We start from the raw sequence: 13730 nt of genomic DNA, 5'->3' as shown, positions 1-13730 counted from the left end.
TGTAAGCTGGCTGTCAATAGGAACTGAAACAGCCCACCCCTTCATAGCTGGAAAATACTAAATAGCAAACTTAAACTATCAAAACCTACATGCTTGCTTTTTTTGTTTTTCAGGAAACAAGAAAGAATAAAAACTTTGAAATTGCCTTTTCCAATAGATATTCTTTTATGCACTGATACTTAGAAACTTATTGAATATTGCCACTTTCTAGCTTCATTCACTATATCACCATTAGCTTTGTGCTCTGAATAGCGTGGTTAAATCATTGTGAAGACTGTAGTTAAATTATTAATGTTGCCTTGGTTGCTAATCCAGTGCTGACTGCTTGTTACTTTGGATTGTGTGGCTGGCTACAGCTCATTGCCTTTTGTCCCTGTCTACCCAGGGTACCATCTCTAACCAATTACCTAGTCTGATGCTTTCTTCCTATTCTTGCTAGCTTTTCCTTTGACATCACAGCAATAGTGCTAATAAAACCTGGATTGGACCTGGAATAGGGAAGCTACATTTTTGTCCATGGAGCAAGCCTAGCTCAGTCTGGAGCACAGTAGTCTTCCCTGCTTCGCCATGTCAGACCTTGGGTGAGATGGTGAAGCGGAGTAATTTATGCTATTTCTGCTACTCTCACCTACACCCAGGGAGGTAAACTCATACCACATGGCTGAGGTCACGCTCTTAACGATTCCTTGTACCCATGGAGGCCTTCTGGATTTGAACCAGCAGCCCTCAACTGACTCTGCAGCCTGCACAAATTCCTAGAGCTATCTAACAACTTTGCCATGGATTGTTTCAACAGTATCCAAAGTAAGTCATTTAAACCAGTGGAAAGAGCCAGCTGGGAACTGATTTTTTTCTTGTGGACTATTCTGCATTTCAATATTTCTGGTTCCCAGTTAGTATAAAAACTATTCCTAAAATAACCATTTTCTACAATTTCCAGTTCTTAAAAAAAAAAAAAAAGTCAGAAATGGATCATTTTAAAATATTTTCCTCTGAATAGCTTCATTTTGGTTTTTTATGACATTCACTGTTGTAATTGTACATCTTTAGTATACCTAATATTATACACAGATAATATATAGGAATTGTTTACAATGGTTTAAACAACACATCAAAATGAAATGCCCCAGCATTATATTTTGAATTTTTTCCATAAAAAGTAAAAAATTGAACTTCTGAAAAATACTCTGATTTATGTGAAACAACATGTTTAGTGGAGAGTTGGTATTCATCTACTGCTACCAATATCTATAGGCAATATTTGGCATACCATAATACACTTGGATGTTGTTTTTTTTAGAAATATCAGTCAGTGCCTTTGTTAACATTCACAGGTTAACCTGACATACCCAGAGCATCAATGGCTACTTACCCCGTGGGTCTGAATCTTCTCTCTTGTCTATGGTATCCTCAGGCTTGATTTGGCTGTTCTCTGGCTGTGCTGGATCATAGAATGTTAAGGGGTTGGAATGGACCTTAGAGATTAACTAGTCCTAACCCCCCTTCCATAGGCAGGGGCACCTCCCACTAGACCAGGTTGCTCAAGGCCCCATCCAACCTGGCTGTGACCACTGCCAGTTTTGGGACATCCACAGCCTCCCTGGGAAACCTATTCCAGCGTCTAACCACCCCCACAGTAAAGAATTTCTTCCTAATATCTAAGATAATTTTTCCCTCTTTCATACCTATTATTCCTTGTCCTATCACTACAGTTCCAGAGGAAGAGCCCAGCTTCCCTGTAGGCCCCCTTCAGATACTGGAAGGTTGCTATGAAGTCTCCACATAATCTTCTCTTCTCCAGGCTGAATAGTCCCAACCCTGAGATTAACTCAGTTGGTTAGAGCATGGCACTAATAGTGTCGAGGTTGTGGGTTTGATCCCTGTACGGGAAATGCACTTGGGAGTTGGACTCAATGGTCCATGTGGACCATTTTAACTCAGAATATTTTGTGATTCTTTCCCAGCCTGTCTTTGCAGAGGAGGTGCTCCAGTCCTCTTATCAACTTCATGGCCTTCCTCTGGACTTGCTCCATGTCCTTCTTATGTTGAAGGCACCACATTGGAGGCAACTGTATGCAGTACTCCAGGTGGGGTCTCACAGAAGCTGAGTAGAGGGGCAGAATCACCTCCTTTGACCTCCTGGCCGTACTGCTTTTGATGCAGCCCAGGATGTGGCTGGCTTTCTGGGCTGTGAGCACACTGCTGGCTGATTTTGAATTTCTCATCAACCATCACCAAGTGTTTCTCCTCAGGGCTGCTCTCAATCACTTCTCCGCTCACCTGTAGATGAGTCTATGATTACACCAGGGACACCAGGTAGGAATCTTGCACTTCGCTTTGTTGAACTTCATGAAGTTTTCATATGCCCATCTCTCAAGCATGTCAGGGTCCCTCTGGATGGCATTCCTTCCCTCTAGCAGGGTGACTGCACCACAGCACGTGATGCCATCACCAAACTTGCTGGGAGTGCACTCAATCCCACTGTCCGTGTCACCAACAAAGACGCTGAACAGTTTTGGCCCCAGGTCTGACCCCGAGATGCATCACTCATCACAGTTCTCCATGTGGGCAATGAGCTGTTGACCACTATTGCAGATGTCATGGCCCATGCCTGCTTTCCAACCCTTGGGAGGCAGAAGCACAGATGTGTCCATTGCAGTGGCCTAGAAGGGACCCTCTCACCCATGGGGCACTGGAGTCCAGGAGAGTATAGCAATGAGAGCTCACCACAGGGATCTCCTTTTTGCAAGGAAGGGCTCATGCTAAGAGGGCTGCCTGTGTTTCATGGCCCCACATAATGCCTGCTTGTTCCTTTCAAGTGTCAGAAACTCATGATCTAAGTGGAAGAGGCCTACACTGAAATGATTTTCTATATATGTACTACATATGTATTTCTTCTTTTATCCATACCTATATAGATGTATTGATATAAAATCCTCATTGTATTTAGATGGTTTTGCCCATATTTGACGGAAAAGAGGTTACAGTGAAACACTAAACTGTCTTATTTGCTTTCCTATATTATGATGTTATTCCTTGGTGTAATTGGGAAACAAAAATTAGCAGCTTTTGTCAAACTGAAGACAGCTGAAATGCAGGAAGGAGGACAAGCCACATCTTCCAGACCAAAGAACATATGGCTGCCTACCACCACCATCTCTGCTGCCACAGAAAGCCACCCCTAAGTAGCCCATACCAGCCCAGCAGAGGCACAACTCTCCTCTCACCAACCTACTTGCAATCTGCCTCTGGGGAGGGTTGATCTCCTGTCCAATCTTGGCAGGAACCTCAGCAGGGGAAGCTTTTGTACCAAATGTGTCAGGCAAGCCAGGCTGCTCAATTTCAGAGTTTGACCTAAAAAGAAAATTAGCAAAAGGCAGCAGACAGATGTATTGCCTCCAGCTACTATCAAAGATCCCCTGTTTGACATCTGTGTCCATACAAAGGTCGTTGCTGTAGACATGGAAGCAGATGCCAGGCCTTCTTGGATCTTTTGCAAGACAGAAGACCTTTAAACTTGACTGCCTGCTATGTCTTAGATGCACTTCTTTATCATGTGTCTGTAACAATTTGCTGCTTCTAAAGTATGATAGCACCAGTAAGTCAAGTAGCTCTTTGCTTTGGCTTTCTTGTGGAACATCATGTGAAGCCCATTGCTTTCAGCAATCTTGTCAGAACAGCTTTCTGTGCTGGGAGAGAGTGAGAAGAGCATTTACTTGTAGAGAGGCAGGAGCAGGGATTCATCCCAGAGGGAAAATTTGTTTTGTCTACACCACAGAGAAAAGCTATTCTTGAAAAAAATGGCTTACAAAGTATAGTTGAATTAATGATGAACTGAGCTTTCCTGAGTGACAGGAAAAAGCAAATGATATTTGCTATATCTCAGTCAATGTTATTTGCTATCTGGTAGTAAAGAGTTCATTCCCATCTGTATGCACAGTCCAGGTCCAGGAGTCATCCTGATCTCCGCAGCGAAAGCCATGAAGGGTTTCTCATTGGTGCCAGTGAGAGCTCTGAACTGGGGCTCCTCACTAGCCCATTACATGCCAAGTCAACTCAGGAGAGGCCAAACAAAAGATCTGCTTTGGGACCAGATGAGGGAGGAACATTTATTTGACTCTCTGTTTCTTAAAAAAGAGCAGGCTGAACTTTATGACAGAAGGAAAGAAAAAAAAAAGGAAAGAACTCACTAGTACATAGCATTCAATCATATTTTGGCTAAATTTTACAAGAAATCTGAAGCAAGACTGAAACACTGAGTGCCATCAATTAAAAAAAATTATTAATGAAAACTCATTATTTAAAAAATCATGAGTTCTGGCTGCATATCAGTTTGTGTCTTCCTTCCTCAAGTTTGTATCTCTTGCCTGAGTTAAGTGAAAGATACAGCATCCTCAGAAATAATGAAAACTGCAGATTTTTTGGCTATCTTCAGAACAGACTTTGGAAGGCTGAGCAGAAAGAGTGAGACCCTGTCAGTGGCTCTGTGGAGAAGAGACAGCAATGTACATTCACCCATTTACACATCAAAGAGTTCATGCAAAAAATAAACATTCTAAAATGTTCCAGCACTTAGGGATTTTCCATCAGAGCTCTAACCAGCCACAAATTCAAATCCATAGGAAAACCAACACACTATATCAACAGCTTACAGAACTGCTTTTCCTGTTCTCATTATACCTTTTCTTTCCATCCATAAATGTATTACAAAAATTAAATCCATTTAATGTCCCATTTTTCCCAATTTTCTTTCTTTCTTTCTCTACTCATAGTTTTTTAAAACTCAGCCCAGGTACAAATGAAAAAAGGATCATGAAGGTCTGCCACTGGTGCTTGCTAATTTTTCTGAAAACAAGGAATGCCTTGAGAAGAAGACTTAGTAAAAACTGAGATTTGACATACAAGGAATCTTTTTTAGAGTAGTAAAAAGATAAAATTTTTAAGAGAAAGAGGAAAATGAGAATGCTTTCTTTCCAAAACATTCATATGAATTCGCTGACCTGGAAATAATTGATAATTTCCCTGTTTTGGTATTTCAGGCAACAAGACTGAAAGGTCCAAGAAACTTGGTCATTAACTGAAGGCCTCATTTCATATTCAAATGCAAAACATTCCCTACAGTATATTTCCTGCGATAGGTTGCTCTTTTTACACATATAGTTATCAGTGACACCTGAAATATGTGACTACATCTTTCAGTCCCTGAAGGCAGTTTGTTACAAGTATGCATGTTGATAATGTCTAACATGTATTTATATCTTACTTCCCAGTGCCCAAAAGGCACCTAAGTCTTTCCCTATAAACAGCACTTAAATACAGTTAGTGGATGCTAGCAGCTGTTTTGCCATGAAGTTCTCTTGGGCCAAGAAGGCAATGCAGACTTTAATTATGCAGGTCATTGTGGAAAGCATTCCCAGAGCCCAGCGAGATATGTGTCGCTTATGGAAATTTTGCGTTTGCACGTATCTGAGTAGGAGCCAGTTTTTTCCCCCTGCTATGAGGATGGCTTATTCACATTTGGGCCAAGGCATGGACTGGGGTATTTAATTAACAGTATACCCAAATCCTGTTTTTCTGTTCTTCTGAATGTCATGTTTTCTTCCTTTTTTCCTTCTCCTTAGGGAATAAGAATATCTCTCGTCTTAAAAATAACCTCAATTTTACAAGACCAGATAATCTGGGTAGCTCGGTGAGTTTATTTTCTAGAAAACAACAAAATGCAGAGCACAAATGGAATTGCTTTAACAGCTAGCAGGACAGAATCTGTGTGAAATTTCCCCCACTGTCTCAGCTGTTCTCACTATATGCCAAATCACAGTTTCGGATGGCTGAAATAGATTAATCTCGCCAAAGTCTCCAATCAAAAGATTTTGATTTGGTGTCTACAGAACAGCATACTTCACAAAAACAAAAGCTCCTTCCACAGTCTTATACAAAGTCCAGAGAATTTGGATTTACAGATTAAAAGCATACAAAGTTTCAGAAAACAGGGGTGTATATAATCAAAAGACTTAGTCCTATGCCAACTAACATGACTCCTGTCAAGAACTGTTTTTTGGGAAAGCAGACAGTGTGACCCCATGGTTGACACTCAGAAGTCCCCTCACTCTGATTTTGCACCAATAGGGAAAAAAAAAAAAGTATAAATTTGAATTCCTTACTGCCAGGTATAAGCAGTTCATCTGTCCAATCCGAGTATATTTCAGCCTTGCAGATTTTATTTCTAGAGCACATCTTCTGGTAGCCTGCTGAAGTGCTGAGTGGCATGTGATACTCTGTGTGTGTCTTTCCATTCACATGGTCTCCTCTGAACCCATCCTTTGGGATAACTTAAAACACTACAAACCACAGGGGCACTGGGACCTCCCCGTTCCCCTTGTAGTCTGAAACTCCAGACTGGTGATGGACAACATTAATCCTCACACCACCGAGTGATTACCTGGCACTCAGGAAGCCCACAGGACAAAGCATTCCCTGTCTTTACCAACCTGAGGAGGATAGCTCAGCATTAGAGAGCTCCCAGAGCCCGGGACTTTAAGAACCTCTCAAGATGAGTGAGGAGGAGTGGTGTTCCATGGGTATGCCTAGATGGAACCTAAAGCACCAGGCAAGAGCTGTAACTGCAGGGGAGTAGTGTGGACTTCCCAGTAGTGTGTAACCTTTGGTTCAGGAAGCATCACAAGTGATTGTCTATGCAGACTCCTCTTTCACAAGCTCAGAAGTGTTTCCCTTAAGTGATGGACCAGTTTCACCTCAGTAGCTACAAGCAGCCCACACCCAGCTCCAGTAAGCCTCTGAAGATCTGTTCAGCACCCTAGTGACTATGAAGCAAGTGATTTTTCCAGATATTCTAGGTTTTGGGGTGGCTTGTTTTGCAGTGCCTCTTCACCCACTCCATTTCAAAAGGTTCATCTCAGAGCCTTCAAATAACAGGGACTTAATTACTGTCTATCCATATTGGATTTGAACCAGTGACCCGGAGATTGGATTTTAACCAGTGACAAAGAGATTAAAGGAACCATTCCTGATCCCATGACCCATCTCCTGAGTCCAGCAGTCCCTGAAGAATGCAATTCATTAACTGAACTGCTTTTGCTGACTGTATTTTTCCAGTGCCTCATAACCTACATGAAATTACAATATTTCTCCCATTCTCACTATATGCATGTCAGATACTTACTCCAGTTATTTTCCTAGCTAGCCTCATAGGAGTTGTGTAAATGACATTATCAAAACTGCATCTCCCTGATTCATTATTTCCAATTTTATAAAATAGCTGAGTTAGTAAAGACACTATCAAAGGAGTTTTTAAATAAACATACTTAATCTTCTGGAGATTAAAAGAGATAGTATGGGTGACATATAAAGATTATTTTACCCCAAAGCCATCAGAAATACAATGCACAAGAAAAACACATCAAACAAATAGGCACAATAGAGAGCATTTCAATGAGAAGATAATCACACTTCAGGATTTGCTTCAACTCAGTGGCCTAAATATTGCCCTATATGTATAATGAAGTGAAAGAGGAAAAGTAAAAACCTTCAGATTTATGCTCACAGTCTGCTTAAAAAAATTAACTGCAACTAATATCTATACTAATTTATTTTCAAATTAATTCCTAGGAGGTAAATCTGTCCAACGGGAAAAAATAAAAATAATTTAGGAAGCTAGAAAGTAAAAAGTAAGGTGATCAATTTCTGGCATGATGCAAATTTTGATTGATAAGAGTAAAGTGATTAGGTGATGTGTCTCTGGCCAGATATCAAGAAAATTACACTGACTCTCCGATTATCTTAATATTTTTCAGAGAAAATTATGATATGCAGAAGAAACACATGGCCTGCCAGTGTAGAAACTCATGGAAGGCAGTGTATATTCAGCTTTGTAGAAAAGGAGTTCATTTAATAAATCACAAATCTTTCTGCTATTCATCCTGGCTGCAAAGGGATGGCTGATGCAGAATAATGCCCAATTTTCATACACCACATTGGACTATTAGATATAGAGATGCTATTAGGTTCTGTCCAGATCCTCTGTTGGTATAACTGGCATGAATCAACTGAAGTTAATTGAGCTACGCAGATTTACCCAGGTAGCTGGGAGAAAATCACATATTCATTTACAGCATGCCTGAGAAGCCTGGAGAAGGGTATTTTAAGGCATTCCATCTTCTTTGAAGTTAGGGACCTGATTAGCTCTTTCCAGCAGATGCAGCCTCTTTGTGACTAATGGCTTTTCCACTGACTACATATGTGGACTCATATTCCATAGGGCCAAAGCCTCCTGCCAGATTTTCACTGAGACAAGATCTCATTTCTACTGTGTAACTATTCTGTTAATTAAGTTTTCGCACATTTCAGTCATGTGCACTGTGACATTTCATCTGCCCCCAAATCATTCTACGAGTACAAAGAGACAAAGTAGGAAAAAAACCCAGAAATGGTACCTGTCTCTATAATTACAGTAAAAGTTGTGGGTCATAGCTCTTGTCAGCTGATTGTCCATATTGCTACTAGCACATAGTCTTAGTAAGATCCAATATTTTCCAAACAGCTGACTCCAATGGCCCAAAAGAGCCATGGATTACTCAGAGTGCTTGGGAAGAGAAGGGTTTTTTTCAATCCCTCTAAAAGAATGGGTTGAAATCCACTCCCTTCCTCACTCCCCAAGCACTTTGCTTTAATACATTTTTCTAAGACAGCTTCAAGCACCGCAATTTCAAATCCACCCCTCTAATAATGTTTGCTTAGCTGGTGTTACAATAAAAACCTCACCTCAGGTAAGGAGCCCCACCACAGATCTCTTGTCAGTCACCACCTATGAACAGTACATGCTGTGCTCACATCAGCATCAGGAGGGAAGTTAAGTAGTTACCTCCCTTCTGCTTGAAGCTACACACAATAGATTTTTACTCTGACTTCTTTCAGCCCAGGCTGTATGACAAATGCATTACACATCAAGCAGTGGGCAGGCTCACAGCTGCTGCTGGAAAAGCAGTGGTTACTGAGACCGTTGCAGGCTGGTCCAGTGCTCGGGACCGTTTAACAGCTGAGAACATCAAGATTCATCACTGCCGGGCTGCAAGTTTCCCTGGTAATCAAGCACAATATTGACACTGAGTGAGTGCTGGATCAGGGCCCCAAATATTCAGAATTCCCAATATATATTTAGGCTTAAATACAGGGAGGACACGGGAATATGACTTGGTGTAATTCAAAATTAATATCAAAATTTAATTTTCCTGTTGTTCTGTACCTGCATAGTACCAATAGTACTTCTCAGAAGTAGTAGAATACATCAGATGCTTGTTGGCGTGAAAAAAAAAAAAAAAAAAGCCAAAAAGAATACCAGTTTTTTGATATTCAAATGCAAGAGTCACATATTTGGACTGACATGAATGAGCAAGGTTTCTCAGTCATTTCAATGGGAGCTTGGATGAAAGAAACAGATCTAAAGGTTTATTCTACTGCCCTTTTTTAAGACTGCCTGAAAGGTATTTTTCTGCCTTTTTTTTTTAGCTTATCAATATGTATTTTGGAGTTTCTTACTTTTACATTTAACACCTTTTCTAAAAGGGAGCACAATCACTTTCTAAGGTTACTACTTAGAGATACAGTGGTACAAAAAGGCAGCCACAGACTGGGAGGAAACCTTTTGAAAGCCCATGGGAAGTGACAGGGATGGAAAGTGGATCTTTCCAGAGCAAGTCAGTCCCTGGTACCTTCCCATTATACCCAGCCAGTGTATATTGTAGCCTTTCACAGGTGCCAGGTAGTGCTCTGGACTAGGATAGATCAGTGCTGAGGACAAACCCAACATTGTATAGTGTTACAGTCACTCACCAAAATGAGAGCTCTGATTTCCCCTTCAGAAAACAATTGAGTTCATTTATCCCACATTTTAATCAGGCACCACTTCTCTTTTGACTAAAGCTTAACCTAAAGGAAAATCGGAATACAAGCTGAGGAAAAGAATGCTACCTGACTTTTTGACAAAGAAGAGTGGTTTGTTCTTGATTTCAAGCATGAGGCAGTTTGATCCTATACTTTGTATATATTTGTACTATATTTGTATATATTTGTACTATAACCTCCTCTCAAATTAGGACATTAAGAATTCTTCCACTTTTGTTTCTGCAGGTCTTCGGCAGGTGGTTCTGGTTTGAAATATGATTAGCACTCTGTACAAAACCACGGAGCTAAGAATAAAAGAGGTAATTAGGGTTACATTCAGGTGAGCACACCGCTCTAAAATAGTAAGGCTTCCAATAATTATACAGTTCAAGGATAATATATACCAGTGTCTCCCTTGAGAATCTTCAGTTCACCTCCTGGTCTTTATTTCTAATTAATCCTTGAATCCTTTTGTAGGTTAATACAATTAAAAATAGGGATAAACTTGCTGTAGTGTATAGCCAATTAGATTTATAGAGCTTTTCTTTGCTATGACCATCAGATCTCTGAGGAAACCCTCTTAAACCTGTCTTAGTTCCAGCATTAATCAATGACATGCACACTCAAACACTTCCTTTTAACCATGCTGAGGGTACCAAAAAGACAAAATCAGTTTTGTTCAATATTTCTTCAAAAGACTACTACAGAACCCAACATTTGCCACCCCTGAACACTTGCTGTCTTCTCATTGCACTGTGACTATTCAAAATGAATGGTCAGCATGTCCTTAAAGACTTTGACCAATCTTACAAAAACTCAGCCTTAGATATAAACCCAAAAATTAATACATGAAAATAATGTTTTCCTTACAGGAATGTAAAGAGAGAAAGGTTCTGTAGGGTGAAACTGTATTTCGTGTGACATTGGTTTATGTTCTCTTTGCTTCTCACCCTAATTTTACCAGCCTGCTGCTGTTTCTAGCTTTTTCAGGTCTTCTCAGCTGGATGTGAATCAAAACACAAGTGCTGCTCTCACTGCCTCTGTTTCTCTCCTTGTATGTTCATTAGCTTTCTGAGCTTCATATTACACTCATCATAGTTAATTCCTTTTAATCACCCACAAATGTATATCGAAATAAAAAAAAAAAAAAAATTAAACCACAAAATGAGACCAGCTATTCTTAGAAAAAGAATTGGTTATGCAATACAAATACTGAAAACTGAGAAACAAGAAAGTAATTTTTAAAGGGTTTTTATTAAATCTATATCCCCACTGTCCTCTGTGTGTCCATGCCTTCTTTGCTTCCTTTCTCTATTTTCAAAAACATCTGTAGTGCTGGGAAGGACTTAGAGGTAAAAATTTTCATCTGTGTGGTTATGCATTCAAAATGTGTGACTGCAGAGTGGAAGCCTGAAATGAAAGGGCTTATTAACAACATTTTTTATTCATACAGCAGTAAGAAAAGGCTTCATTTGTTCATCCCTTGATCGTCTTTTTCTTTTCAATTACCTCTTCTAAAAGAAAGTTTAATGTCATTTCTGGATTCCAGCAGGTCTCCAGCTAAAAAGAAAACAAGACAAAATACTTTCACCTTAAGGTAGGTTTTCCTCTGACTTTTTTCCCATTATATTACCTATTTGTTAATGAGGCAGCTGGTAAGCACTAATTTGGATTGAGAAAAGCTAATTTTTGTGTGGGCCAATAAATCTTACATCTCCTAGCCCTGGTGTCAATTCCTCACCCTGGGCTGCCTAATACCAGGATCTCGTCCCTGTCTAAGACATCAGAGGGACCTTGCACCTGGGCTCACTGAGCAGGGCAAGCTGTCCCTTCTGGAGCTCTCCTGCAGCCCTACTCTTAAGTGTGCCCCACTGTAGAGTTTGCCCGAGCTATGGGGTTGTACCACCGCTGCCCTCACCACACTGCCCCAGTGATGGTGGTGCAGCAGGGGGGCACACAGGAGCTCAGTGTGAGGCTGTGGGGCAGGCTTGATCCTACTCTAGATCCAACCATTCTCTGTTGTGCTGCTCCTCCTGCGGTTTATACTCCTTAAGTCCACAGCCATGTTCCCTGTTTTGTTCTCCAAGACCCCAGTATGTTCCCACAATACTGATTGCAACCCTTTTTGTTCTGAGATGGGGCACAGCACCCCAGATTTTGTGAGGCTGTCACAATGAAATGAGGGCTTTTAAGCTGAAACAAGCCTTAATTGAAATAGGAATGCAAAGTCCTACCAGAATCTAGCAGAAGAGCAACAAAGAAAGGAATGCATCCCACCTGCACGTGTCTTCTTTCCAGTCACTCTGTGTGAAGGACTGCCCTATGAAAATAGTTCAGAAGACTTAAAAAGTCTTGCAGTGATGTAGGTCATGCACTTCAGGACCCATTGAAAATGCATCGTGCTCCAAAATCTAAAATAAATGGATACCAAATCTTTCCAAGATTCTTAGGCCTAGGCTGGTGTCAGAAAGCAGATGAGTAGGAAAAGACGAATGCCTCCGGATCGTTTTTATAGTTGGTAAATGATTCTTAACCTATCATTTCAATCTGAACATGCAGCCCAGGGCAGAACATTCTGGCTATTCAAAGAAAGGCTTTTCCTTTTACTGTAACATTGGAGCAGATCACCAACATTAATTAATTTATCTTTGCAATATTTCTTGTCTTGCTCTAGTGTTTATATGAAACTGACACTAATACCAGTTTACACATGTATTACAGGAGATCATCTGTATTTCAGCTCAGGGACAGTGTTTCTGGTAGTTGGGTTTGCTGAACGCTAATTAACACTAGCATAAAACACTTCTTTAAAAAAGTTCAGTAATATACTGTTTGACTGGTATAAGAGTAAATGGCGTTATTCTTTAAAATCATGATTATTGGTATAACAGTTGTCAAACAGAAGCTTCTTAAGTGTACTTCCAGGAAAGCAAACATAAGAGAGAGAAAAATAGGCAACTACAAACTGTAAAACCAGCAATCATTCAGGTCATGCTGTAAACTCTTCGAAGACAACTTACCTTTTCCTTGTTAAAGAGCTGTAAATGATCTCCTGGGATCCTGGATCCTCGCTGAAATTATTCAAGACATCTTTGAGAGACTCTGCACTAGAAAAATAAATGTTTTTTTCCTCTGCAAAATATATTGTTTCCTGGTTCTTACATGTCAGGTGAAAAAACATTTCATTTAGAGAAGAACCATATGCAGTTGGATGTTTTCAGTACATCTCAATATCTTGCTGCTCTTGATCCAAAACATAACTGTACACTTGTCTGGCTTGCCAATGTTGCACTTTCTCACCTCTCCCAGAAATCTCAGTGATCAGTCTTGAAAATGTCCTGAGGGACCGATAATGGAACAGGAAAAGAAGTATAAAACCAGCTGATTTTTGATGAGTTATTTTGTTTCCCCTCTGATTATGCTTTGTTGAGTTGTTAAAGGGTCTGTCATGGAAGAGCTTTTGACAACTACCTTGCCTTACAGAGACAGTCCAGTTTTTCTCGACTATGGACTTTTTTCAGTAGATTTTGTTCCCTGAAGTAGGGAAATTAGTGATTAAGCAGCTATTTTCATGGATCTGTAATTTCATCTCACCTTTTCTTCCTGTGATTTTCCTTAAGTCTGATACTTTAACAAGTAACCCACCTCCTCCTTGCAACTCAGAAAGCTGTTATTTTTTAACAAAGCCAGCTGATTGCTGCCGGCCTCCTATTTAGCGGCTATTTCAAGTATTTATCCCAGCATATAACATCATCTGTAAAGAAAGATATAGCTGCACATTGAGCAGGTCTGTGTCATTGCCTACTCTCTTTGCAGTTTTGTTTAATACTCCC

Source organism: Corvus moneduloides, chromosome 3 (assembly GCF_009650955.1).
Source record: "Corvus moneduloides isolate bCorMon1 chromosome 3, bCorMon1.pri, whole genome shotgun sequence".
NCBI lineage: Eukaryota > Metazoa > Chordata > Aves > Passeriformes > Corvidae > Corvus > Corvus moneduloides.
Note: the sequence above shows the minus strand (reverse complement) of the source record.